The sequence below is a fragment of the Penaeus vannamei genome, chromosome 2 (assembly GCF_042767895.1).
Source record: "Penaeus vannamei isolate JL-2024 chromosome 2, ASM4276789v1, whole genome shotgun sequence".
NCBI classification, from domain to species: Eukaryota; Metazoa; Arthropoda; class Malacostraca; order Decapoda; family Penaeidae; genus Penaeus; species Penaeus vannamei.
In genome coordinates this window covers 45873992-45901491 of record NC_091550.1, presented here as the reverse complement: position 1 = coordinate 45901491, position 27500 = coordinate 45873992, and the positions used below count along the sequence as shown (strand labels likewise).

The window sequence follows — 27500 nt, the reverse complement described above, 5'->3', positions numbered from 1 at the left end:
TGGTTGGAGAGAGAGAGAGAGAGAGGTATTAGCATGGTTTGCTGTGTTGTTAGTTGTGGTTTGGGGTTTTGGTTGGGGTTTTGGGTGTGTTTGTTGTAGGAGCAGGTTTTATGGTAGTGGTATAATACTGATACTAGTACTGTTATTATTGTTGCTGTTATTATTGGCATTATTGTCATTATTACTGCTCTATTTGTTATTGTTATTATTTTTGCTGCTGTTATTATTGGCATCTTCATTATCATTATTATTGTTCTGCTTATCATCACCATCATCATCATCACCACCACCATCATCAATACACCAGAATAATATACAGTGGAGTTTCCACGTAAATTCGGTTTATTCAATATATTGCAACTAATAAACGACATCAACACATTTATTTCAAGTCAGGGAGAGCATAGAAATAATCAACTGAGGAGCCAAAGCTTGGGAGCCTTGTTCGCAATAATAATTATTAAATTTCTCTCACACACGTAATCAGTTATACAACTCCTTCAGAGAAAATTTGCATTATTAATCCACAATCACATAGTTCCAAATATGTAAGACCAGTTTACGTATAATTTGGCATCTTGCCCCTCAATGATGATATCTAAGTAATATTGCAAATTCTGCCCTAATTCAGCAAGTCCCAGGCTGTACAAAATTAACATAATACATCTTTCTTTGGAAAAATGCCACACGTGAGCTGAGTATCTCCGACACTGACATTTAAATTTCCTCAATCTACAATAAATCACTGTTCCAGACCAACCAAAATTTAGAATCTCATCAATGATATACTCAAGAACAAAATACAGTCAAACGATGTTCCTACCTTATACATGTTAATCAAAATCTGACAAATTCAAGTCCTTATGCTGAGGGATCCTTCACCTCCTCTGCTCATTCCAACTTGTAAACAAAGCTACCACGTGACAAGTGAAACTCGGTATGCGCAACGTTTTCCATGACTAAACACTGCATTTTCATTAGAATTTAGATTCGATAACTCTTCCTGTACATCTTGACAACAAATTCACAAAATAAGATACTTCATATATCGATAGTTTTCAAAATTAATGCGTATTTCTGATATAAACAATAATAACACAGAATCCCATATTATTTACAATGATACACACGTCTTTCATTCACTATTATTTACAACATAATACAATCATCATCATCTTATAATCATCATCATCTCATAATCATCATCATTATCATCATTACTATCATCATCATCATCATTATTATTATCATTATCATCTTCATTACCATTATGCTTTCATAGGCCTATCCCCCCCCTTTTCTCATAGTCATCTTATACTAGTAGTTCTGTTTTTTTTTCTCTTACATATATATATATTTTTTTTTATAATAGTTCACGCTTTCTTTCATGAATCAGCTGATGGGACGGTTCAACAGCTGGGTTCATAGCTTCGTCCTCACTCTGCCTGGTTCTCGAGATGGTTCATAACGGTGTAGAGAATAGAGAAGCTAATGGAAAGAGAAAGAAAGGAAGTGTGAAGCGTTAGAAGACGATGCACAAGATGATGATGATGATGGTGATGACAGAGGTGAAAAAACAGTACCATGTAGCGGTGATGATAACCATTCATGGTACTGAACTTCTGGGAAATATCTCTTTGTGCGTATCATGAAGGAGGGAGAGGGAGAGGGAGAGGGAGAGGGAGAGGGAGAGAGGAAGAAGAGATGGGGGTGAGATAGATGAGATAGATTGATTGATAGATAGAGAGAGAGAGACTTTTGACTCTGACTTTGAGAGAGAGAGAGAGAGGGGGAGGGGAGAGAGAGAGGGAGAGGGAGAGGAGAGAGAGAGAGAGCGAGCGAGAGAGAGAGAGAGAGAGAGAGAGAGAGAGAGAGAGAGAGAGAGAGAGAGAGAGAGAGAGAGGGGGGGGGGAGGAGAGCAGAGAAGAGAGAAAAAGAGAGAGAGGAGAGAAGAGATAGAGAGATACACCAAACAGAAAGAAACTAACAGAGACGGAAAGAGAAACGGAAACAACATGAGAGAGAAAAAAGACAAATGCTTTTCGAAATCGTGAGCCAATTCCAAGCATCACCGGCAGAGCAGAAGGGAAGAACATGCATTCCCTCAAAGGACATTTTCCTACGGTCGAAAAAGGAAAATCGACCGTATTTCATGACGTAACTAGGTTGGTTTTCCTCTGCCGGAGATTCTGTCGGGTGTCGAAACAGGGTTCGTGTCTCGTTGTTTCGAAACTTCTAGAAAAAGGGATTGCGGTGTGGCTGTTTTTTGTCTGTTTCTGTGACTGCGTGCTTGTCTATTTGTCCTGTGTCTGTCTTCCTTCCTGCCTGCTTGTCCGTCTGTCCGTCTGCCTTCTTTCCTGTCTGGTTGCTTGTCCGTCTGGCTGTCTGTCTATCTGTCTGCCTTCCTTCCTGTCTGGTTGCCTGCCTGTCTATCTGCCTGTCTGTCTGTCTGCCTGTCTTCTTTCCTTCCTGCCTGCCTGCCTGTCTGTGTGTGTCTTTGTCTATCTGTCTGCCTTCCTCCCTGCCTATCTATCTGTCTGTCTGCCTTCCTTCCTGTCTGGTTGCCTGTCCGTCTGTCTGCCTGTTTGTCTGTCTGCCTGTCTGTCTGTCTTCTTTCCTTCCTGCCTGCCTGCCTGTCTGTCTATCTGTCTGCCTTCATTCCTGCCTGTTTGTCTGTCTGCCTGTCTGTCTATCTGTCTGCCTTCATTCCTGCCTGTTTGTCTGTCTGCCTGTCTGTCTATCTGTCTGCCTTCCTCCCTGTCTGTCTGCCTGTCTGTCTGTCTGCCTTCCTTCCTGCTTGCCCTTGTCCCCGTCTGCTTGCCTTCCTATCTACCTGCTTTTCCTACCTACTTGCCCATTTAGTATAATTTAGATACTTATTTTGGGTGTTTTATGGTGTCTGACGAAAGAGGAGATTAGGGGGAGGAAGAGGAGGAGAAGAAAAAGAAGAAGGAGGAGGAGGAGTAGGAGGAGAAGAAGAAAAGAAGAAAATAAAGAAGGGGAAGAGGAGGAGAAGGACGAAGACGAAAAAGAAAAATGAAAGACAAACCGGGAGAAGGAGACAAAAAAAAAAAAAGAGAGAACAGAAGAGATAATAGGAGAAGAAAGACGAACAACACACAAAAAGGAAGAGAAGAAACAACAATAACAGGTAGAAAAGATAATATCAAGAGGGGAGATGGCAAGACCCCGAGGACAGTCTTTGCAGGGTCTTTGCTGTTGCATCTAAGCGTAAAATTCAAGGTCTGCAACTTGCAAAGTGAGAGATGGTTGGTGCAGCGCCTTTCAATGTGTGTGGTGATGAGTGGGTGTCCTGAGGTTCCCTTTGTAAGTGTTAAGTGGTGGGGTGAGGGAGGGAGGTAGGGGTGATGGTGGGGGGGGAGAAGTGGGTGAAGGAGGTGGGGATGAAGGAAGCGGGGGGGGAGCGGGAGGGGAGTGGTGGAGGGAGGTAGGGGTGATGGTGGAGGGGAGATGGTGGGGGTGGAAGGGTGAGGGAAGGTACGAGTGGGGTGGGTGTTGAAGGAAGGAAGCGGGGAGGGAAGTGGGGTGAAGGAGGTGGGATGGGGTGAGGGATGATGGGGGAGAAGTGGGGTGAAGAAGGTGACGATGAGGGGGGAGGGGGTGAGGGAGGAAGCGAAGGGAGAAGTGGGGTGAAGGAGGTGGGGATGAGGGTGGTTGGGGGATGAGTAGGGATGACGGGAGGTTAAGGTGGGGAGTATGAGGGGAGGTTGGGGGTAAGTAGGGGTGAATGAGAGAAGAAGAAAAGGGGGAAGTGAAAGGTGAAAGAAGGAGATACAAAGAAAGAGGAAAAAGAGATGAACGAGGAATAGGGAAGAGTAAAAGAATAAAAACAAATAAACAGAAAGAGGAGAAGAAGAAGAAGAAGAAGAAAGATTCAGGATGGAGAAAGAGGAAGGGGGAGTGAAGTGACCGAAGGGGAGGGGACAGGGGAGAGGGGGGGGTATAAGAAGACTTAATAACGTACTTGCAACAAGGATACTCGTCTGTTGCTAAGGGACGTGCTAAGCGTGCAGGATATGCGTGCAACAAAGAATACTCAATGTTGCACCGATTTTTCCCTCCATGTGGTGATGCAACGCAGGATATGTGACGATGTGTAATGATGCGGTATGTTGGTGTGGTGAAAATGTGATGATGCGGTATGTTGCACCGATTTTTTCTCTATGTGGTGATGCAACGCAGGATATGTGATGATGTGTAATGATGCGGTATGTTGGTGTGGTGAAAATGTGATGATGTGGTATGTTGGTGTGGTGAAACTGTGATGATGTGTGATGATGCGGTATGTTGCACCGATTTTCCTCCATGTGGTGATGCAACGCAGGATGTGTAATGATGCGGTATGTTGGTGTGGTGCAATGTGATGTGTGATGATGCGGTATGTTGGTGTGGTGAACATTTGATGATGTGTGATGATGTGGTATGTTGCACCGATCCCCCCCCCCCTCCATGTGGTGATGCAACGCAGGACATGTGGTGATGTGTAATGATGCGGTATGTTGGTATATGTGATTAAAGTTGGTTGTGATACGTGGAAGGGTTATTTGATTATATATTGGATGTTAATTACGCCATAATTTGCAATTTGCGAAGGTTGTTATTATTGTATTTAGAAATAAATTGATTGGATTTTCCGAGTACTTCCCTTCCCCTACTAAAACACACGCACACACACACACACACACACACACACACACACACACACACACACACACAAACACACACACACACACACACACACATTAACGCAATGAATAAGAACTGCGGAAACGAGCCAGAACACCAGCTGACGTGTATAACAAAGATGACGAGAAAATTTACGTATTCTTCCCGTTTTTTGTAAAGAAGAGTGGTCTGACGATGAAGAAGAAAACGGTCAATTTACGCGATGTAAAGAAAACGATGTTATCTTGTTTTTTATTGTTGGTGAGAATATGATAAAGATAAAGATAATAGGTAAAGGGAATTTTCATCAAATTGAATAAAGATATTAATTGAGTTTAATCAAAACTGAAGTACAATGAAACTTTTACACACGTGAAATGTAGTATGAGAGAAAAAAACTGGTCTATTTAGTAGTTATGTAAAGTGATGATGGTGATCCCAACGAAGAAAAATGATGAAAGTGAAAGTACGAAAGGAAAGCGCATGACAACACCACTTTCCCGCCGAAAAAGAAGAAGAAAATTACAGAAAAAAAGAGAAAATAAGAGCAGAAAATTTTTCTATAGTTCCCCCTCAAAGAAGAAGAAAAATATACACTGCACTCCAACGCAGCGCCGCGACTTCATAAACGTTCCCAAAAAAAAACTTTGTGGGAAAAGCAGAAGTGGTGGTGACGAGGCAGGGGGTAGGGGTGGGGGTGGGGGGAATGGGGTAGTGGAAGGAGGAAGAAGGGGAAGGGGAAGGGGAAGGAGGGAAGGGGAAGGAAGAACTAGAGGTTGGGGAAGGGGAGTGGGATGAGGATGGATGGGGAAGGAAGAGATGAGAGTAACGAAGTACCAAAGAGAATGGGGGAAGGGGGGATGGAGAAGGAGGAGGAGGAGAGGAGGGAAGTGACGAAGAGAAGAGAGAGAGTGGCGAAGAGAATGAGGGAAAGGCAGGAGGAGGTGACGAAGAGAAGAGAGAGAGTGACGAAGAGAATGAAGGGATGGGAGGAAGAGGAGGGAGAAGGGAGAGAGTGACGAAGAAAAAAGGACTTACGAAGAGAAAGACGAGGAGGAGGAGGAAGAGGTGGAAGATGAGTGACGAGGAGAAAGACGAGGAGGAGGAAGAGGAGTAGACGAGGAGAAAGAAGAGGAGGAGGAATCGGAAGAGAAGTTGACGATTAGAAAGAGGAGTAGTTGAAAGAGGAGAATGACGAGGAATCGGAAGACGACGAGTTGACGAGCAGAAAGAGAAAGAGAAAGAAGCGAAAGAAGAGGAGGAGGACATGGAAGAGGAGCTGACACGGCGGCGGCTCCGGGGGTGACGTCCGGTGCGAGAAACTCCCGAGTACATCTCCCACTCCCACTCCCACTTCCGCGTCGACCGTGGACACAGGAAGTGCGTCGTTCGGGATGCGTCCAGATTGTGGGAATGAGGGAAGGGAGTGGGAGGGGGAAAGCGAGAGGGAAGGGAAAGGAGGGAAGGGAAGGGAGGGAGAGGGAAGGGAGAAAGCGAGAGGGAAGGGGAAGGAGGGGAAGGGAAGGGAAGGGAGAAAGCGAGAGGGAGGGGAAGGGAGTGGGAGGGGGAAAGCGAGAGGGAAGGGAAGGAAGGGAGAAAGCGAGAGGGAAGGGGCGGGGAAGGTAAGGGAGGGAGAAAGCGAGAGGGAAGGGGGAAAGCGAGAGGGAAGGAGGGGAAGGGAAGGGGAGGGGAAAGCGAGAGGGAGGGAGGGGAAGGGAGAGGGAGGGAAAGCGAGAGGGAAGGGGGAATGGAAAGAGGGAAGGGAGAGGATGGAAGGGAAAGAAAAGGGAGGTGAAGGGAAGGAGGAGGAAAGGGAGGGGATGGAAGGAAAAGGTGAGGGAGGTAAACGAGAGGGAGGGTAGGGGAAGGGAAGAGAGGGAAGGGAAAGCGAGGAGGATGAAATAAGGAACGAGGAAAAAGGAAGGAGAGAGAGAGTGAGAGAGAGAGAGAGAGAGAGCGAGAGAGAGAGAGAGAGAGAGAGAGAGAGAGAGAGAGAGAGACAGAGAGAGAGAGAGAGAGAGAGAGAGAGAGAGAGAGAGAGAGAGAGAGAGAGAGAGAGAGAGAGAGAGAGAGAGAGAGAGAGAGAGAGAGAGAGAGAGAAAGAGAGAGAGACAGAGAGAGAGAGAAAGACAGAGAGAAAGAGACAGACAACTTAAGAAAGAAAAGAAAAAAACAAGAGAGAAAGAAATATAAAGAAAGATAGAAGGAAAAGCAGAGAAAAAGAAAAGAAAAACGGAGAAAGTGAAATAAACAGAAAACAAGAGAGAGAAAAAAATGAAAAATGAAAGCGAGTGAACGAAATGAAAGAAATGGGAAGGTAAGGAGGGGTAGGGTAGGGGGAGGGGAGGGGAGAGGGTCCTAGAATTAAGTGCAAACCGAGAGAGGAAAGAGGGAAGAGGGGGAGAGGGGAGAGGGGGAGAGGGAGGAGGGGGGAAGATGATTGCGTGGGAGAGAAAGACAGCGATAGCGTCCAACACGAACAAAGGATATTGAAGACATAATAAAGAAAGGAAGAAAGACCATATAAGGGAAAAGATTACGATAATAAGAGAACAATGCAAATCGAAGAGAATAAAAAATTACGTAGATGGGAAACGAATAAAGATGAGGAATAGACAATAAAACAAACAAATAAAGCTCCAAAAACGAGAGAGAGAGAGAGAGAGAGAGAGAGAGAGAGAGAGAGAGAGAGAGAGAGAGAGAGAGAGAGAGAGAGAGAGAGAGAGAGAGAGAGAGAGAGAGAGAGAGAGAGAGAGAGAGAGAGAGAGAGAGAGAGAGAGAGAGAGAGAGAGAGAGAGAGAGAGAGAGAGAAAGAAGAGAGAGACGAGAGAGAGAGAGAAGGAAAACAGAAGACTTACAAGAATCACGAATCAATATTACAGAACGAAGAGGGAAAGAAAAACAAAAAAACAAATCGACGAAATAAGGAAGTGAGGTAAAAGATAACAGAGAGATAACGCACGAAAAAGATAAATGACGAGATAATAAAGAATCGAAGATTAGATTACAGGAAGGAAGGAAGGATGAGAGAAAGAGGCGGAAACAGAGAGAGCGAATAGAGGTGAGTATTAGGAACAATAGAGAGAGAATAAAGAGCAGAATGGGGAGAAAAAGATAAAAGGATAATTGAATAATGATGGGAGAGAGGGAAAGTGAGAGGGAGAGGGAGAGAAGGAGGGAGGAGTGGATAGGAGGGGGAGGGAAGGAGGGATAGCGAGATAGATAGATAGATGAGATAGATGAGAGAGAGAGAGAGAGAGAGAGAGAGAGAGAGAGAGAGAGAGAGAGAGAGAGAGAGAGAGAGAGAGAGAGAGAGAGAGAGAAAGAGAAAGAAAGAAGAAAGAAGAAAGAAAGAAAGAGAAATAGAGACAGAAAGAGAATGAGAGACAGAGAAGAGAGTGAGCGAGAAAAAGAAGAGAGAGAGAAGAAGAAAAGAGAGATACCGATAAACAAACAAACAAAAACGAAACACACAAAAACAACCAAACAAAACAAAACACAAACCACATATAAAGAAAAAGCCCCCCCCCTCCTTACCCCAACCCCTTCCCCACTCTCTCTCTCTCTCTCCCACATAACCCGCGTATCATAAGACGCTAAACAGACCCTAATCATTTCCTTGCCGAGTCCCTTGCACAGGTGAGAGGAAGCACGCACAACACCTGGCTCGCATCTGCTCTACACACGTGCGCCGATAGGGATAGGGGGAGAAGGATTAGGATAGGGTGGGATAGGGGGAGAAGGAGGAGGAAAGGGTGGGATAGGGTGTAGGTGCTGTAAGGATAGGGTGAGGAAAGGGTGGGAGAGGGATAGAAGGATGAGGATAGGGTGGGATAGGGGGAGAACGATGAGGAAAGGGTGGGAGAGGGGTAGAAGGATGAGGAAAGGGTGGGAGAGGGAGAGAAGGATGGGGAAAGGGTGGGAGAGGGAGAGAAGGATAAGGATAGGGAGGAAAAGGGTGTAGGCACTGTAAGGATAGGGTGGGGTAAGGGGAGAAGCATGAGGAAAGGTGGGAGAGGGAGAGAAGGATGTGGAAAGGGTGGGAGAGGGAGAGAAGGATATGGATAGGGAAGAATAGGGTGTAGGCACTGTAAGGATAGGGTGGGATAGGGAGAGAAGGATGGAGAAAGGGTGGGAGAGGGAGAGAAGGATGAGGAAAGGGTGGGATAGGGATAGAAGGATGAGGAAAGGGTGGGAGAGGCAGAGAAGGATAAAGAAAGGGTAGGATAGGGATAAAAGGATAAGGATAGGGTGGGATAGGGTGTATGCACTGTAAGGATAGATTGGGATAGGGAGAGAAGAAGGAGGAAAGGGTGGGTTAGGGAGAGAAGGATGAGGAAAGGGTGGGAGAGGGAGAGAAAGATGAAGAAAGGGAGGGATAGGGAGAAAATGATAAGGAAAGGATAGGAGAATGATAGATGGATATTGAAGGAGGAATATAGAAAGGGTTGTAATAAAAGAGAGTATGCTTAGGGATTTTTTTATGGGGAATGTGTGGTTTCATTTCTATCATTAGTTTAAGTTTTTAGATGCTTATGTTGGTTGATGTATACGTACATATAATGCTTATGTTCATCTATAACAGGCGATGAATGGATAAACGCATGAGGACACACACACACACACACACACACACACACACACACACACACACACACACACACACACACACACACACACACACACACACACACACACACACACACACACACGCACACACACACACACACACACACGCACACACGCACACACACACATACATACACACGCACGCACACGCACGCGAGCTTACACCAACCCAAACCCTTCGCAAAACAAACAATAAAAACAACATATATACCCCCCCCCCCCACACACACACACACAACAGTACCGGCCATTCTTCAAAATCATGAGTAACATACGACAAAAAAAAATAAAATAAAAAAAAACAATAAAACGTAACGGTACCAACTTCAATAGTAAAAAAAACAACGGATTTTTAGCTGCCGGTACATGCTGGCGGGTTTAGTGGGCGGGGCATACAGCTTGGCCCCCACCAGGTGTCGCTGTGACAGGTACAGATGGCGGTACATTAGCGACCGCGGTACATTACGGTCGGTACTTCGCCATTACAAGCTACGCAGATGAACCTTAATGGCGGGGGGGGGGGGATGCTGTCAGGTCGTCTCCACCTGCTTGGGATTTCTGTGTTGTCCTTAATTTACTTGTATCCTCCGCTCTCTGGTTCTATTTTCATTTGTTTCTGTCTTTCTGTCTCCCTTTATCGTCTTTGGTTGTCTTTAATTTACTTGTATCCTTAACTTTCTGGTTCTATTTTCATTTGTTTCTGTCTGGCTCTCTCCGTTTTTATCGGCCTTGGTCTATCTCTGTCTTTCTCTCTCTATCTCAATTTTCGGTCTGACTCGCTAGCTCACTCATTCTCTCTTTCTCTCTCTCCATCTTCCTCACTCTCTCCACTCCCACTCCTCACTCTCTCTCTCCCTCGTATTCTCTTTCTTCCTCTTCTTCTCTCCCTCTCTCTTCTCCTTCTCTCTCTCTCATCCCTCTTCATCTCTCTTATATCCCTCCCTCTCTCTTATCCCTCTCCCTCTCTCTCTCTCTTATCCCTCTCCCTCTCTCTCTCTTATCCCTCTCCTTCTCTCTCTCTTATCCCTCCCTCTCTCTCTCTTATCCCTCTCCCTCTCTCTCTTATCCCTCTCCCCCTCCCTCTTCCCTGGGACAACAAACCATCTGTCGTTCTATATATAGGAGTGATTATCATTGCCATTGTCTCGTAATGACTTGGCTTTAAAACAGTGAAAGGGGGGCATAGAAGACACGATGAGGGAGGGGGGGGAGAGAGAGGGAGAGTAGGGCGAGGTGAGGGGCAACTGAACCTTGACACGTGACTTGACATGACAGTTCTCCGTGTCGTTTCTTCACTGTCGTTTTCGAATGGTTGTCATTTGCGATAATCTTGCGGTGATTTTACTTATCGCGGGTTGTGAATTTCGGCGTTTATCTGCCATTAGGGTGATCGTGCAGTGTCTAGGCAATTCTTTTCTTCTCTTTCATTTTCTTTTCTCTCCCGCTGGCAGCAGTTTACTTTCTACGAACTTAATCCATCTGCTGATTCGTGCGTTTGCTTCCAAGTGAGTTAACGTTAATAAGATAGTCATTTTCCCTCTCTTTAATGTGTTATGTTTATGGCCTTGTTCGGTATTCGGTATTCACATTTTCCAAAATTGATGACAATAAAATATACTCAATAAAAATCATGCTCTAAATCCAGAGAATTCACGATCTAAGACGTGAATCATTCTAGACGTGACGCATATGTAGGCAATGAGGCGCTCTTAGTGTCCCTTACGACCGACAGATGGCAGGCGAGGCGGCGCAATTGAAAAGGAAATTGGGAAGATGGCGGTCGTAAAAAGGGTCTACACTTAGAATCGGTCGGCAGGTGAGGCCTCGCGTTCACGTGGGAGCTGGAAGTTGCGGGAATATTTTGAGTTTATAAATGTACCATTCTGTTCCTGTCTGTTTCTTTCTTTTGTCTGCTTCTCTTCTCCTCTCAATCTCTTTTTCTTTCTCATCCCCCTCTCTCCTTCTCTCTTCCCCCCCCCCACCATGCGCCTGCGTGTGTGTATGCGTTTCAGCGCGTGCGTGTCTGCCTGTAGAGTGCAAGCATTCAACCAATCATCATAGCATTTCCAGAGATTTCAATGCTGTCAATGTGGTGATCTGAAGATGCCTGTGGTAGAGCCTGTAGTAATTAACCGCTCTGAATTGCCTCAAATCATAATTAAAGAATTTGAGATAATTAACCATATTAAGCATATACATATCCTATGAAAGTCCACCGCATTATATCTCAACCAATAATCTCATTCTCCCAACAAGCTCTCCTTCCATCTTTAATCAACTCCAAAGGTATCAAACTCCGTTCACTTCCCTCTCTCTCATTCCTTTCCTTTCCTTCCTCTCCCTTCTCCCTCTTCCCTCTACCCTTCACAACATGGCTTCCTCCCGCCGCATCCGGAGAGCGCATATCATGCCCTTTTACTGACCACCTGCCCGGCCTGTCCTACATTTTATAGTAAAATGAGCATCTGTTTTGCCGTTTTTTTAATATCCATAATTGAGATTAATGGGATTTCATGTTGTTTTGTTTTGTCAATGCGTCATGGTTTAGAATTTTGTACCGTATAAGAAATTAAGTGTAAATTAATTACTCTGCTTGTCTCGTATTCTATTATTTATCGATTCCTTCAGCCATGATTTTGGCTTCTTAATTAATTACACGGATATCTGCATTCATTATCTATCATTGCGCATTTGTGTTATCATTAGCCATTACTGATAATATTTACGCAGCCTCTTAGCCATGGACAGAAATAAATGGAGTGTTATTCCGGGGTATTCTCTGTCGTCGCGCGTGCATCATGGTGGTTATTAGAGCGCGCATGAGTTACCTACTCGGAATTAACTCTTCATTATGGAGATTCACGCTCGCCAAGTTGCTGTTATTTATCTTAAATACTTCTATAGTAAGAGACTTTCATTTGCTTTCTATATTTTATCAAATATGCGAGCTTAGCGAAGTATTACCATTGATTATTTGATCATGAAAAAAGTACCTAGTTGGCATCTCATCTCATCAACTAAGTGCGCGTGACGTTCCTCACCTGTTTGTTGCGCTTGACCCCTTTATAGTGAACTCTTCCGTTATCCATTGAAAAATGACCAATAGAGGAGTCCCGTCGCTTTTTACCTTCGCCTCAAATAATATCAAAACGGCAAACGACTTTATTTATTACATATTTCGCGTCATAAACCATTCTATCGCACCATTTTTTTTCCTCGTGAGGGTCGAGCGGGCATCACGAACGCCACATTGCAAAACGGAGTGTTACTAATACCATGAATGGGCATTTCACTCTCGCTTCTTCGCCGACCCCGCGACCAGGTGACCCGCGTCATCTAACCCGAGGCGCCGCTGTACCATACCCGTAAACGCAATGACACAACGAAAACCAACGAAGCACAAAGTAGGCCTATATACTTCCGAAAGGAGGGGGGGGGTCATACAAGCAACTTCCACTAAAAACAAAATGGCGGATAGTAGATCAAATGACGTAGAACTGCAGATATACATTTTTCTTTTCTAACTTAATACCCAGAAAAGCAGAACTCCCCAAACCTGTAAATAACACCTTTAATAAATCGAAAAAAAACAAAGCCCAAAAAACACTGTTTCTTAATCAACTCCATCCCCTCCCCCCACCCCAACCCCCCCAAAAAAAACCTACCTACCCACCACCCCCAAAAAATATCTCACCTTACCACCCACCGAAGGAAAAAACCCAAACATTAGACAACATAAATACCCCAAAAACCGACTAAATACCCACCGAAGGAAAAAACCCAAAACATTAGACAACATAAATACCCCAAAACCTGACTAAATCCTCCTAAAAAAGATCGATCCAAAGCCGAATACAAAGCCATAGATAGAGACCCAGAACCCGACGTCTCTCTCCCTCTTGATGGCGGACCGGCTGCTCCTCTAAGGCTTCGTCCACCGTCTGTCTCCTTCTGCCCTGTGCGTGTGTGTGTGTGTACGTGTGTGTGTGTGAGGGTGTGTGAATGTGTGCGTGTGTGTGTGTGTGAGGGGTGAGTGTGTGTGTGAGGGGGTGAGTGTGTGTGTGTGTGTGAGGGGGTGAGTGTGTGTGTGTGTGTGTGTGTGTGTGTGTGTGTGTGTGTGTGTGTGTGTGTGTGTGTGTGTGTGTGTGTGGGTGTGTGTGTGTGTGTGTGTGTGTGTGAGAGAGAGAGAGAGAGAGAGAGAGAGAGAGAGAGAGAGAGAGAGAGAGAGAGAGAGAGAGAGAGAGAGAGAGAAAGAAAGAAAGAAAGAGAGTATATGTGTGCGTCTGAGTGGGTGAGTGTGTGAGTGAGTATGAGTGAGTATGTAGCCATGGCGTTTGGCAATGCTTTTATTTCTCGCGGTTAACGGCTATTTATGGCAGAAGAGTGAGGGAGGCGTATTAAGAAATGCTTTTATTTATGAATTGTATCAAGGCTAAACGGAAGAACTTTCGCTGCCGGAGTAATCTCATTGTAGGATGCAATTAGATCACAATTTGTCATTACGGTTATCATGAAATTATTAAAGCATCCCTGTTGCTGAAATTTTGTCTTGGTTTATATGCAGAACACAGACTCTTTCTCTCTGTCTCTCTCTCTCTCTCTCTCTCTCTCTCTCTCTCTCTCTCTCTCGCTTTCTTTCTTCTCTCTCTTAATTTTTCTTTCTCTCTTTCTATCTCTATATCTATCTACTCTCTCTCTCTCTCTCTCTCTCTCTCTCTCTCTCTCTCTCTCTCTCTCTCTCTCTCTCTCTCTCTCTCTCTCTCTCTCTTCCTCTCTCTCTTATCAAGACATCACCACCAACACCACACGTCAACACTAATGAAAAACGACCTAACATCTCACTCAAAACCGAATAATTATTACACTACAGACACCATACACTATACATCAATAATCACCACACACTAATCACTATATTACAAACGGGAAAATTACAAGGTAGGTAATGAAATACCCGGATCTAATCGAGGTCAAGAGAGGACCGTGTCTGATTGAGGAACCAGGTAGTTGACCTCAGCAAATGGCGGAACAGCTGGTATGCTCGTCGGAAAGCTAGGTCAGAGTTCAGGTCATGTGTGGTGCTAAGCATTAACTTCTGCAAATAAGGCCTAGTTTCTCGTGATTAATGATTTGGTTTGAAGTTTGTTTGTTGTGGGTTATTGATGGTTTGAAAGAGTGTGTTTAAAGATGTTGGGGAATGTTGTATTACTATTGTAAGGGAAATAGACCAAGAATTGTGTTTTTTATTGGAATTTTAATGCCGTCGCTGTCATTATCCATTTTAGAAACAATGCCTACATCTGTCTGTCTGTCTGTATCTCTCTCTCTGTCTGTCTGTCTGTCTCTCTCTCTCTCCCTCTCTCTCTCTCTCTCTCTCTCTCTCCCTCTCTCTCTCTCTCTCACTCTCTCTCTCTCTCTCTCTCTCTCTCTCCCTCTCTCTCTCCCTCTCTCTCCCTTCCTCTCTCTCTCTCTCTCTCCCTCTCTCTCCCTCTCCTCCCCCCCCCCACTCGCTCTCTCTCTCTCTCTCTCCCTCCCTCCCTCCCTCCCCCCCTCTCTCTAATCAACTCACATCACATACCGTAACCCACCAAACCCTACGCAGACATCAGCATAATCCTCACCCTTAATGACATCCTTTGGTCAACCAGACACAACCACACACAACCACAACCAGTCCATATCCTACTGTCACGTGACCACATAATAGACAGGCGCCTTGGAAGCGAACGCGACCTCAACAACTATAACCACAAGCCTGTCCCTTCATAACAATGGCAAAAAGCACGTTAGGGAGAAAGGGAGGTAGGGAGGAGGGAGAAAGATGGGAAGGGGAGAGGGAGAAGAGAGAAAGGAGGGAGGGAGAGAGGGAGAAAAGAGAAAGAAGGGAAGGAGGAGGGAGAAAATAGAGAAGAGAGGGAGGGGTAGAGGGAGAAGAGAGAAAGAAGGGAAGGAGGAGGGAGAAAAGAGAAGAGAGGGAGGGGGAGAGGGAGAAGGAGAAAGAGAGAGGACAGAGTCAACAAAAGACAGAATAAACATTGACATAATCTCCTAAGGAAGAGTGGCGTCGCAGCGGCCACGTGCCTCTGTCGCGTGCGTGGTTTGGAGGGGGGAGGAGGAGGAGGTTGGTGCAGCTGCCGGCGACGCTTGGAGTTGGGGGGGAGGGGGGCAGGTGAAGGGGAGGTGGAAATGTCGGAGAGGAAGGAAAGGAAGAGAGAGAGAGAGAGAGAGAGAGAGAGAGAGAGAGAGAGAGAGAGAGAGAGAGAGAGAGAGAGAGAGAGAGAGACCGAGAAAACAGAAAAGCGGAGAGAGAAAGCGTGATCGAAAAATAGAAAACCAGAGACAGACAAAAAAAAAAGAGTGTGGGAAAGAAAACTGAAAAGGGTCAGAGAGAGAAAAAGGGAGAGACAAGGAATATGGGAAAGGCCAAACAACGGCTAAAGGTATAAAGAAAACGCAAATAAAAGAAGAAAACGGGGAAGCCAACTGGAAAAACACACGTCTTAACAACAATGTTTTTGCGGTCACGTCTTGGGGGTAACAAGGGATAACTAAAGTAAACATCAGGCTTATAAATCTTGCTTTAAATGTCAGCTTGAAGTAAGAATGATGTGCTTCGATGTGTCTTTTGTTAAGTCTTTCCCAAAACGGAACTTTAAATCTGTGACGAAGAGAAAGAAATAGGTTCGTTACCCCATTAGAAAGACGCGCTCAAATAATAAATGTTCACTGTAGCGTTATAGAACAATGGCTTTTAAAGGAAATGGGTTTTTAGATTTGATGCGAAATAATGGTGTTCTGTTCTCAAAAAAAAAGTTTTTAAGAACAACCTAAAACTATTTTTTTCGAGCGTTCTTCTTGCGGAACAAAAGGTATTTTACTTTTGTCTTCCTGATTGTTCTTTCTTCTCCCTCTTCCTAAATTCTTTCTTCCTCTCTGCCTCTTACACCTTTCTCTTCCCTCCCTCTGTTCCCCCTTTCTTCCCCATTCCCTGTTCCCTCTTTTATTACCGTTTCCCTCCTCCCTCTTTTATTCCCCTTTCTTCCCCTCCTCCTCTCCCTCTTCCCTTGTTTCTCTTCCTCTCCTCCTCTACTTCTTCTCTCTCCTTTCCTTGTTCCCCTCCACTCTCCCTCATTTCTTCCCCTTTCCTCTTCCATCCCCAACCCTCCTCCCACCCCCTTTCACCATTCCCCCCTTCCCCTTCTTCCTCCATTTTTTTCCCTCCTCTCCCCCATTCTTCTTCCCCCTCTTCCCCTCCTCTCTCCCCCTCTTCCTTCTCTCCCTCCTCTCCCTCCCCCCTCTTCCTCTTCCTCTTCCTCCATTTCCCCCTCCTCTCCCTCCCCCTCTTCCCCACCCCCATCCCCCCACCCACCACCCCCTCCCAACCACTTCTCTCTCCCTCCTCTTCGTCTTGCACCGACAACGAACCACTTTTCCACTTTACACAATAGACAATCACGGGTAGAGAGAGATTGCCAATTGGACAACGAGTCAATTATGTGGTTTTCACTATCACACTTTCCCCACGTGACTCCGAGTGGGAAATAAAAATCTGTTCTGCACGGGGGTTTCTTGCACACTCGAGGAAATGGCGTGTGAGGTTCTCTTAATTTCGCGTCTAATTTCGATATGAAGGTACGTATATAAGTAATTATATTCGTTTGAAAATTTGTTCATTTTTCGTCTGATTTCGATATCATTAAGGTATGTATATAAGAAACTATATTCGTTTGAGAAGGTTCTCTTAATTTCGAGTCTAATTTCGATATGAAGGTACGTCTATTAGAAATTATATTCGTTTGAGAAGGTTGTGTTAATTTCTCGTCTAATTTCGGTTATCATTAAGGTACGTATATAAGTAATTATATTCGTTTGAGAATTTATTAATTTTTCGTCTGATTTCGATAACATTAAGGTACGTATATTAGAAATTATATTCGTTTGAGGTTGTGTTAATTTCGCGTCTAATTTCGATATCATTATGGTACGTATATACAAAATTATATTCGTTTGAGAAGATTCTATCAATTTCTCGTCTAATTTCGATATCATTAAGGTACGTACATAACAAATTATATTCGTTCCATCAAATTCACAATTAACGGTAAATCAATCTCAAAAGGTATAAAGATACGTTGAATTAAATATATATCTGTTTATGGAGTCAGGTTGGGTAAATAGGCATGTACTTACATATATATATAAATGATTGGATTATTTTATTTGAATATATTAAATGAGATTGATATAGGATTTTCTTGTTTTGTTTTTGTAATACATCTAAAAATTACTTGTCAAAATCGCATAATTTAAGAATATTCCCAATAGAAATAACCTACCAATCTAAAAACAAATAGAAAACGAAAATACACACAAAAAATAGATCAAAACAACAAAACTTGAAAACCCGAAAACCAACTTTAAAAAAACAATAAACCCCGAAGGAAAATCAATCAAGAACGTATAAAAAAAAGAGAAAGAGAGAAAGAGAAAACCACCGAAAAGCATTCTGTACCGTTGTCTAACCGCCCTCCCGCGGCGCCCGGGGAGAGAGGCACAGAAAACGGGCATTGCCATAGCGGGAGGGGGGTAAGGGGGGAGGGAGGGGATGAGGGGGGAAGGGAGGGGGGAAGGGAAGGGTGAGGGAGGAAAGGAGGGGGTGAGGGGGAATAGGAGGGGTGTGGGGGGGAGGAGGGAGGAGGTAAGGAGGGGGGAGGGAAAGGGGGAAGGGAGGTGTGAGGAGGGAAGGGAGGAGAGGGAGGGGGGAAGGAGGGGGTGTGGGGGGAAGGAGAGGAGTGGTAGGGAGGGAGGAGGGGGAAGGAAAGAGAGAAAGGGAGGAAGAGGAAGGGAGAGAAGGGGTGAGGGAAGGAAGGGGTGGTGCGGAGTGAGGGCGAAAGAAAGGGTGGGGTGAGAGGTAGGGGGAGGGAAAGGGGAGGGTGAGAGGTGGAGAGGAGGGAGAAAGGGGGTGAGGAAGTGGGGGAGGGAAAGGGGTGGTGAGAGGGGTGGGGGAGGGAAAGAGGTGGCTAAGAGAGGGGGAAGGAATGGGGAGGAGGGTGAGTAGGTGGAGAGAGGGAGGAAAGGGGGGGTGATAGGTACGTGGGAGGGAAAGGAGGGGGTGAGGGGCAAAAGAAAACGTGGGGGTGAGAGGTGGGGGAGGGAGAAAGGGGGGTGGGGGGTGAAGGCCTTTGATGGAATGTTCTGGAGATTGATTTACCGTTAATTGTGAATTGGTGGAGCGAATTCAATTCCTCATATATATTGAATTGACTCGATGGCTGTTTTTTTTATTTACTGGGTGCTGACGAGAAAGTTAAACAGACTATTTCTGGCAATATCTGTCTATTTATCTATCTATCTATGTGTTTATCTATCTATTTGTTTATCTATCTATCTATCTGTTTACCTACCTATCTATCTATCTGTTTATCTATCTATCTATCTGTTTGTTTATCTATCTATCTATCTATCTATCTATTTGTTTATCTATCTATCAATCTATATATAAATATATGTATGCGTGTGTGTGTGAATGTACAAACAAGTAGAATATACCTTTCCTAAGATAATTGCAATTGGTGATATTTTGAAACTTTTAAATTATCTACTAAAATTAATTTACGAAGTGCATTAGATTTCCATTGGTAGGCGCATAGTGAAACGGCCTTTCAAAATGATAAACCAAATCCTTCGTTTCGAAACAAATGAAAATAAAAAATAACCCGCAATTCCCAATAAATCTTCATAAAACACGTCACGTAGACCCAGAAATAAAAGAAAAAAAAAGACGAAATTACCGTGAACCGAACTCGACTCGTAAAAAAAACTATAAAAGAATTCAAAGCAGAGCGCGAGAGAGAAAGCAGCAGAAAAAAAAAATCCTATCGTAGGTATGTGGATCCCCCTAAGGAGTATTGTACACTGCACACCCGCGTCCCCGAACCCCCGCCGAGACCACCAAAGAGGTGTGGATCCTCTCTCGCAACCCCCCGCCTAGAACTGTTATCCCTTTGTAAACAAATCATTCGGACTCGCGGGGACAAATGTGGGAGCGTTTTTTTTCTCTCTCTCTCTTTTTCTTTTTCTTCCTTATTCTTTTCTCAATTCAAGGCGTGTGTGATTTACGTCAGCGTGTGAGCTTGTTTAGTACTGGTATTTCTTTATTTTTTTCTTTCTTTCGTCTTTCCCGACCGATCGATCAGAAAAAAATAAACAAAAGACAATCGGTAATGCCGCTTGCAAAGGAATTGGATCCTTTATACTTGAGCCTCAGATCGAAATCGAATAAAAAGACCTAGCATATCTAATCTCGATATCTTTCTTCCTAATCAAAATCTATTTCGCGGAAATTTAGATTCAGTGGCAGAAGAATGCGCAGGTCTAGTTAATTCTAAATAGCCTGGCAGCTGGGGGTCACAAGGCGGGACGAAAAGGGTTTGGATCCGTCTTTTCACAAACCGCCGCCACCGCCCTTTCCTCAGCTGCTTTCCTTCAGTCAGTTGCCAGACGAATAAATTAATGCATTCGTTTGTTTAATCATTATTCAAGATAATATAGCTTTGAGATAAAACGTTGAAGTTTATTAATATGTGTTTCGTATTTCCAACAGCTGGCAAACATATTAACAAAAAAATCGAGAGAGAAAAACAAATAATGGGCGTGACGAACCTCCAGAAGTGAACTAGAGATGGCAACACTCCCCAGCATTTGACCTGAGTTGATGTGAGGTCAGCTGACGGAGCACGTGACCCCCTCACAGCCTAGTTAGAAGGCACAGAACTTTCCTGATGAATTATGAGAGCGACGCCGCAAGGGACAGCGGAAAACCACGCGAGGAAATGGATTAGAGCAGATAGGAAGAGATAGTGTCAGAGACCCCGCGACGACGGTTGTTGGCGTGCGGGTCTAGGACATGTTGGTCGCCTGCCTTCGTCACCATCTTTCTGTCTGTCTGTCTCTTTCTCTTTTTTTCTCTTTTCTTTATTTTTGAATCGTTTAGCTCTCTATTTTTGTTAACATTTTGCTTCTATATATTTCTCTCGCTCTCGCTCTTTCTTTCTCTCTCTCTCTCTCTCTCTCTCTCTCTCTCTCTCTCTCTCTCTCTCTCTCTCTCTCTCTCATTCTCTCTCTCTCATTCTCTCTCTTTCTCTCACTCTTCTCTCTCTCTCTCTCTCTCTCTCTCTCTCTCTCTCTCTCTCTCTCTCTCTCTCTCTCTCTCTCTCTCTCTCTCTCTCTCTCTCTCTCTCCATTTATTTTAGTTTTAGGATCTTATATTTCTTTTTCTGAAACGTTTATCTCTTATTTTTGTTGACTTGTTGCTTCTATCCCTTCTCTCTTCTCTTATCTCTCTCTCTCTCTCTCTCTCTCTCTCTCTCTCTCTCTCTCTCTCTCTCTCTCTCTCTCTCTCTCTCTCTCTCTTTCTCTCTCTCTCTCCCTCCCTCATCCCCACCCAACAACCCAAAATACCGGAAACTCAACCGATTACAACTTTACAACACGCCACTTACACACACCACACTTATCACACTCGCGCAACACTTACACAACACACAGCCCAAAATCTACCTTCTCCCCGCCCCCTCCCCTTCCTACTTTTATTTTCTCTCTACAAACACATAAAACAGCTGCTTGTCGGGAAACGTGACAAGATGACGTTAGAGCGAAATTTTGAATCACGGCGGAGTGTTTTGAAGAGAAAAAAAAGGGAACTAGTTTGGCGCGCGGAAGGGTCCTTTCACCTCTGGCGGTACTATGCGTTTGGCCTTCGGGAGGGAAAGAAATATCGCGTTTTTTAAATTTTCTCATTTATTTCTTTCTCCCTCTTCTCCTATTTCTCACTTTCTCCATTTTCTCTTTTTTTTCTTCTTGTTCTCCTATTTCTTTCTTTCTCGCTCTTTTCTTATTTCTTTCCCCTCTCCTTCTTTCCCTCTCTATTTTCCCTTATTTCTCTCCCCTCTCCTTCTTTCCGTATTTCTTTCCCTCTCCTTCTTTCTTTCCCTCTCCCCCTTCCCTCATTCGTTTCCCTCTCTCCTCACACAGCTCTCAATCGTCCTCTCTCCCTCTTTCCTTATTTATTCCCCTCTCTCTTTCCCCCTATTTCATTCCCTCTTCCTTTTCTCTTATTTTCCATCCTCCTCTTCCTTTATTTCTTCCCTTCTCCCTCTTCCCTTATTTATTCCCCTTTCTCTGGGTTTCGAGTGTTATCATATGATCGTTATTATTGTTATTGTTATTATAATTGTGATGATAAAATCTACTGACTACGGAGGGAAAAATATGTTAATTAATTGGTCCTTAATTCGTACGTTTAACAACAACAATAAAAATATTGTTGTTGTTATGATTAACTCTATTACTCCTAGAATTGGCACTATTATTATTTTCATTATTGTTATGATAAATTACAGTAATTATTATCATTATTAGCATTATTACTCCTATTATTATCATCACTATTGTCATCGTAATTATTACTTTGAGAAATTTTCACCGCTGAAATTAGCTACCAAGTTTATCATCATTAACATTTTAAGAAAAAAAATCGCTAAAAATTATTCGAAAAAAAGAACCAGATTTCACGAAGTGTTATACACCACACCTCGCCTCTCATAAAAAAATAATTATCAACATGTCTGAATTTTGAAGTTGAAATCTTTCACAGCCGCATAAAAACTATAAAAAAAACACAGTAAATACATGACTAGAATATTACCAGATGGAAGGAGGTCATGCCACGATATCGCCGATAATAAAATGCTGCCTAAAAAATGTACGTTATGAAAGACAGGAAAATGAGGAAGTGTGAAGTGTGGCGGTGTATGCAAACTCAAACACATGTTGTGTGAAAAAGAGGTGTTTGTGGGTCGAAAAGTTGAGGAGGAGGGAGGGTGGAGGGAAGGGAAGGGGAGGGTGGAGGGAAGGGGAGGGTGGAGGGAAGGGAGAGGGAGGGGTGGAGGGAAGGAGGGGGAGGGAGGGTGGAGGGAAGGGGAGGGAGGGTGGAGGAAGGGGAGGGGAGAGGGTGGAGGGAAGGGGAGGGAGGGTGGGAGGGAAGGGGAGGGAGGGTGGAGGGAAGGGAGGAGGGTGGAGGGGGAGGGTGGAGGGAAGGGGAGGGTGGAGGGAAGGAGGGAGGGAGGAAGGGTGGGAGGGAGGAAGGCAGGGAAGGGTGGAGAGGGAAGGGAGGGAGGAGGGTGGAGGGAAGGGGAGGGAGGGTGGAGGGAAGGGAGAGGGAGGAGGTGGAGGGGAGGGAATTGAAAGGGTGAGGTGAGAGAGAGAGGAGAGGAGAGAGAGAAAGGGAGTGGAAATGGAGGAAGAGGGAGGGTAAGAAGGGGAAGAATGGGAGGGTAAGAAGGGGAATGGGGGATGGAGAGGAGAGAGGAGAGAGAGATGGGGGAGAGAGAGAGAGAGAGAGAGAGAGAGAGAGAGAGAGAGAGAGAGAGAGAGAGAGACAGACAGACAGAGAAAGAGAAAGAGAAAGAGAAAAGAGAGAGACAGACAAAAAAGAGAAAAAAAGACACAGACAGAAAGAGACAAACAGAAATACAGAAACACGAAGACCGAAAAAAAAGAACGAGAAAACACGAGAAACGGCGAGACGGAGCGAGAACATCGGAAGTGCCAGAAGCAGCCCTCCCCCTCCCCCTCCCCCTCCCCCTCCCCCCCCCCTTGCTGAAATGCCAACGCCGTTCTAAATAGCGAGGAATATTAGCGAGCGAAAGGGAATGAGGCGGCGAGCGTATTATCACCACGAATGGAGTTTTTTTTTTATTCTTTAATCTCTCTCTCTCTCTCTCTCTCTCTCTCTCTCTCTGTCTCTCTCTCTCTCTCTCTCTCTCTCTCTCTCTCTCTCTCTCTCTCTCTCTCTCTCTCTCTGTCTCTTTCTCTCTCTCTGTCTCTGGCTCTCTGTCTCTGTCTCTGTCTCTGTCTCTCTCTCTGTCTCTGTCTCTGTCTCTGTCTCTCTCTCTCTTTTTTTTTTTTTTTTTTTTTTTTTTTTTTTGGGTGAAAAAAGTCTCACGCTGGATCATGGCGATTTTAAACCATGATTTTTTTATGAATGATAATTTTTTTTTTCTCTCTCTCTTTTTTCCGAGTTCATATTTTGATTGTGCAATTTTTTATGAATGATATTTTTTTTTCTTTTTTTTTTCGGGGTGTTCACATGTTGCAATGTCTCTTTCTTCTCATTTCTCTATGTTTTATATGATCTTTTATACAAATTGAATGTAAAGATCAATTAAAAAAAAAAAAAACATACAAGTAGGACTTTTACATAGGAGGTTGTCATGAGAGCAAGGTAATTGAGAAAAAATAATGAAAAATGTCATGCAAGACTTTACAACTCTTTAGAATATATATAAAAAGAGATTCCAAAAATAAACAAAACCACGCAATCGAAAAAAACAACAGAAAAAAGACCATGCAACCGCTCTAAAAAAATAATAATCATAAAACAAACAAACAAAAAACATGCTCAATTTGTGCGAGAAAACGATAATAACCCCCCCCCCCCCAAAAAAAAGTAAAAAGAAAAAAAGAAAAGAATACAAAACAACAACAAGAGAAACATGTTTAAATTAGTGTGTGAGAAAACGACAACAAACAACCCCTCCCCCCCAAAAAAAAAAAAAAATCAATCAGAAAAAGTAAAAAAAAAAAAAAAAAGACTTAAAAAAGCCAAAAAACAGAGAAACAGAATTCACTTTTGGGCGCACTCCACCACTGCAAAAACTCCCAGTTCTCACGCACTCCAACAACCCAGCGGCCAATTTGCGACGTCCCACACCCACCCATTAACAACACAGTACCAATTTCATAAGAGACGACCCTTTGGAGTAGACCAGGCGGTTTCCTCTTTACTCTCTTCCTCTGTTCCTCTCTTCCTGTTTCCTTACCTAGTTTTGGATTCTCTCTTCTCTGTTTCCTCTTTACTCTTTGCCTCTGTTCCTGTTCCTCTTTTCTTCCCCTTCCCGCTTCTTACCTCTTTCCCTCCTCCCTGCCCTCCTTCCCTCTTTCCCCCTACCCTGCCCTCCTTCCCTCCTTCCCCCTCCCCCTTCCCTCCTCCCTTCCCTCCTTCTTCCCTCCCTCCTCCCTACCCTCTCCTCTCTCTTCCCTAGCCTCCCCTCCCTTCCCCTACCCTGCTCTCCTCCCTTCCCTCGTTCCCCCTACCCTGCTCTCCTTCCTTCCCTCCTTCTCTCCTCCCTGCCCTCCTGCGGTATACAATATCCTGTCCGAGAGAAGAAGTGGGGAAGGAAAGGCAGGGAAGGGGGGGGAGGGGAGACAGGAACCAGGAACGCCCCCCTCGCCCTCACCCCCCACCCCGCCCCGCCCCGAAAAGGTCAGGATTTTAATCATATAATTTCTTTTCCTGTCCGAGTGCGGGTGTCTCCATTCTCCCTCCCTCCCCTCCCCTCCCCTCCCCTCTCCCTCTCCAACTCTCCTGTCCCTCTCTTCGTCTTTCCCCTCTCGCTGCTTTCTCTTTCCGTTTTCCCTATTCCCTTTCATTCTCTTTTGTTGCCTACCTTCCAGTTTTTTCCGCCTACCTTTCTCCTCCCTTCAATTTTTCTCCTTCCCCCTTCCTTCCCCATCCCTGCCCCCCACTCTCCTTCTATTTTTTCTCCTCTCTTCCCTCCCCTCCCTTCCCTCTATTTTCCTCCTCCTTCCTCTCTCTTTCCTTTTCCCCTTCCCCTTCCCTTCCTCTGCCTACCTTTCCCCTCCCTCCTTCCTTCCTTCCTCCTCCCTGCCCCCTCCCTCCCTCCCTTCCTTCCTCCTCCCTCCTTCCTTCCACCCCTCCCACCCCTCCCTCCCTCCCCTCCCCCTCATCCCCCCCTTCATTCCACCCCTCGTATCCCCCCCCCCCTCCCCCCCCTATCCACCCCCCTCCTCTCTCTCTTCCTCTCAAATATTCATTGCTCTTGACGGATCATGCGTGTGGATGTCAGCTGTCAAGTCGGTTAAATCAGGGGCTATTTATTAACTCAAATTGACTCGTTTTTCAGTAAAATGAAATCACAGGTTCGGTTGAGTTACGTGATTGGCGTTTTATCTTTTTTATTTCATTTTATTTTTTATTTTATTTTATTATTATTATTCTTTTTTTTTTTTTTTGCATCGTAGGTTTTTCGTTTTTTTATTCTGTTGTTGTTTGTTTGTTTGCCTGTGTTTGTGTATATGTTTGTGTTTGTGTATTTGTGTGTTTGTTTCTGTTTCTATTTGCCTGACAGTCCGGTGTGGGTTTGTCTCACTGTTTATCTGTTTGTCTGTCTGTCTGTCTGCCTACCCCCCATTTTTCTCTCTCACTCATACTCTCTCTCTCTCTCTCTCTCTCTCTCTCTCTCTCTCTCTCTCTCTCTCTCTCTCTCTCTCTCTCTCTCTCTCTCTCTCCTCCTCCTCTCTCCCTCTCCTCCCTCCCTCCCTCCCTCTCTCCCTCCCTCCCTCACTCCCTCCCTCTCTCCCTCCCTCTCTCTCTCTCTCTCTCTCTCTCTCTCTCTCTCTCTCTCTAATATAAATATATATATATATATATATATATATATATATATATATATATATATATATATATCTCTCTCTCTCTCTTTCTCTCTCTCTCTCTATTCTCTATCTTTCTCTCTCTCTCTCTCTCTTGCTCTTTTTCTCTAGAAAAGGAAAATTCAGAATAAACTGAGTGCAAATGCAAAGTGTCTGTTTGCGTGTGTGTCGCGCGAGGAAAGTGGGGGGAGGGGCTGGAGGGGAGGAGGAGGAGGTAAAGGACAGGGAAGGGGAGGGGTAAAGAACAGAGCTGGGAGAGAGAGGGAGAGAGAGAGAGAGAGAGAGAGAGAGAGAGAGAGAGAGAGAGAGAGAGAGAGAGAGAGAGAGAGAAATAGATAGCGAGGAAAGACTAAAAATGATAGAAAGAAAGGAAAAACTATGAGGAAGGAAGGAAAAAGGGGAAGAACGGAGTGTAAAGAAAATACGAACGAAAATGTGAAAAGAGGGAGGGTAATAGAGGAGAGAAGGAGAGGGAGAGGGGAGTGACGAGGAGAGGAGAGGAAGGGAGAAGGGAGAGGGGGACGGGCGACAGTAAGGAAGGGAGGAGAAGGGGGGACAGGGAGGGAGAGAGGAGAGAGAGAGTGAGTGAGGAGGGAGAGATAGATAAAGGAGAGGGGAGTGAGGAAGCTGGAGAAGGGAGAGAGGGAGAGGGAGACGGAGAGAGAGAGGGAAGGGGGGGGGGTGAGGGGAGGGGAATGTTACAGCAAGATCCGGAGTGTAAGCGTTCTCGTGAGCTCGTGTCGGAAACACTTCGAAATAAATCGAGTGTAATTCCATTGTTAATAAAAAAAGAGAAAAAAGGGCGTCAAACTCTGTCTCTCTCCCTCTCTTCCTCTCTGTTTCTCTCTCTCTCTCTCTGTGTGTGTGTTTCTCTCTCTCTCTCTCTCTCTTTCTCTCTCTCTCTCTTTCTCTCTCTCCCTCTCTCTCTCCCTCTCTCTCTCTCTCTCTCTCTCTCTCTCTCTCTCTCTCTCTCTCTCTCTCTCTCTCTCTCTCTCACTCTCTCTCTCTCTCTCTCCCCCTCTCTCTCTCTCTCTCTCTCTCTCTCTCTCTCTCTCTCTCTCTCTCTCTCTCTCTCTCTCTCTCTCTCTCTCTCTCTCTCTCTCTCTCTCTCTCTCTCTCTCTCTCTCCCTCTCTCTTCTCTCTCAATCCCACACCTCCTACCTTCCAAAACAATAAACGATTAATAAGTCATATCGCGCCCAAAACGATTATAAACTAACTGTAAAAAAACAAGAAATAAAAATCCTTGGGATATAGTTTCTATTCCTATTTCAACACCCTAGAAAAACACACACGCCCACACTCACACTCACATCTACACCCACACCTACACTCATCCCCACCCCCACCCCCTCACTCACACCCACACCTACACTCACCCCCACCCCCACTCCCACACACATATTTTTCTTTTCTTTACTAAAGTTTAAAGAGCGAAATTTGGCCACCGAACAGAACCGGTCCAGAAGCGACGAATTTACCGGCGCAAAATGACCGGGATTCGGGCTCGACGGGGCTTCCTCCCCCCTCCCTCCCCGGGACTTCCGTTCAGACACCGGGATACGAAGTTGAGGGGGCGGGGTGAGGGGAGGGAGGGGGAGAAGGGGTGATAGGGAGAGGGAGAGAGGGAGGAGAGAGTTGGGGGATGTGTGGGAGGGTGGGAGGGAGAG

The 27500-nt window shown here is 44.9% G+C and overlaps 1 protein-coding gene across 1 annotated transcript in view; it reads right to left on the bottom strand.

The window, feature by feature from the left end:
• LOC113817994 (uncharacterized) overlaps positions 1 to 27500 on the bottom strand; it is a 97774-nt gene that overhangs the window by 44368 nt on the left and 25906 nt on the right. The gene's annotated exons all lie outside the window — the stretch shown is intronic.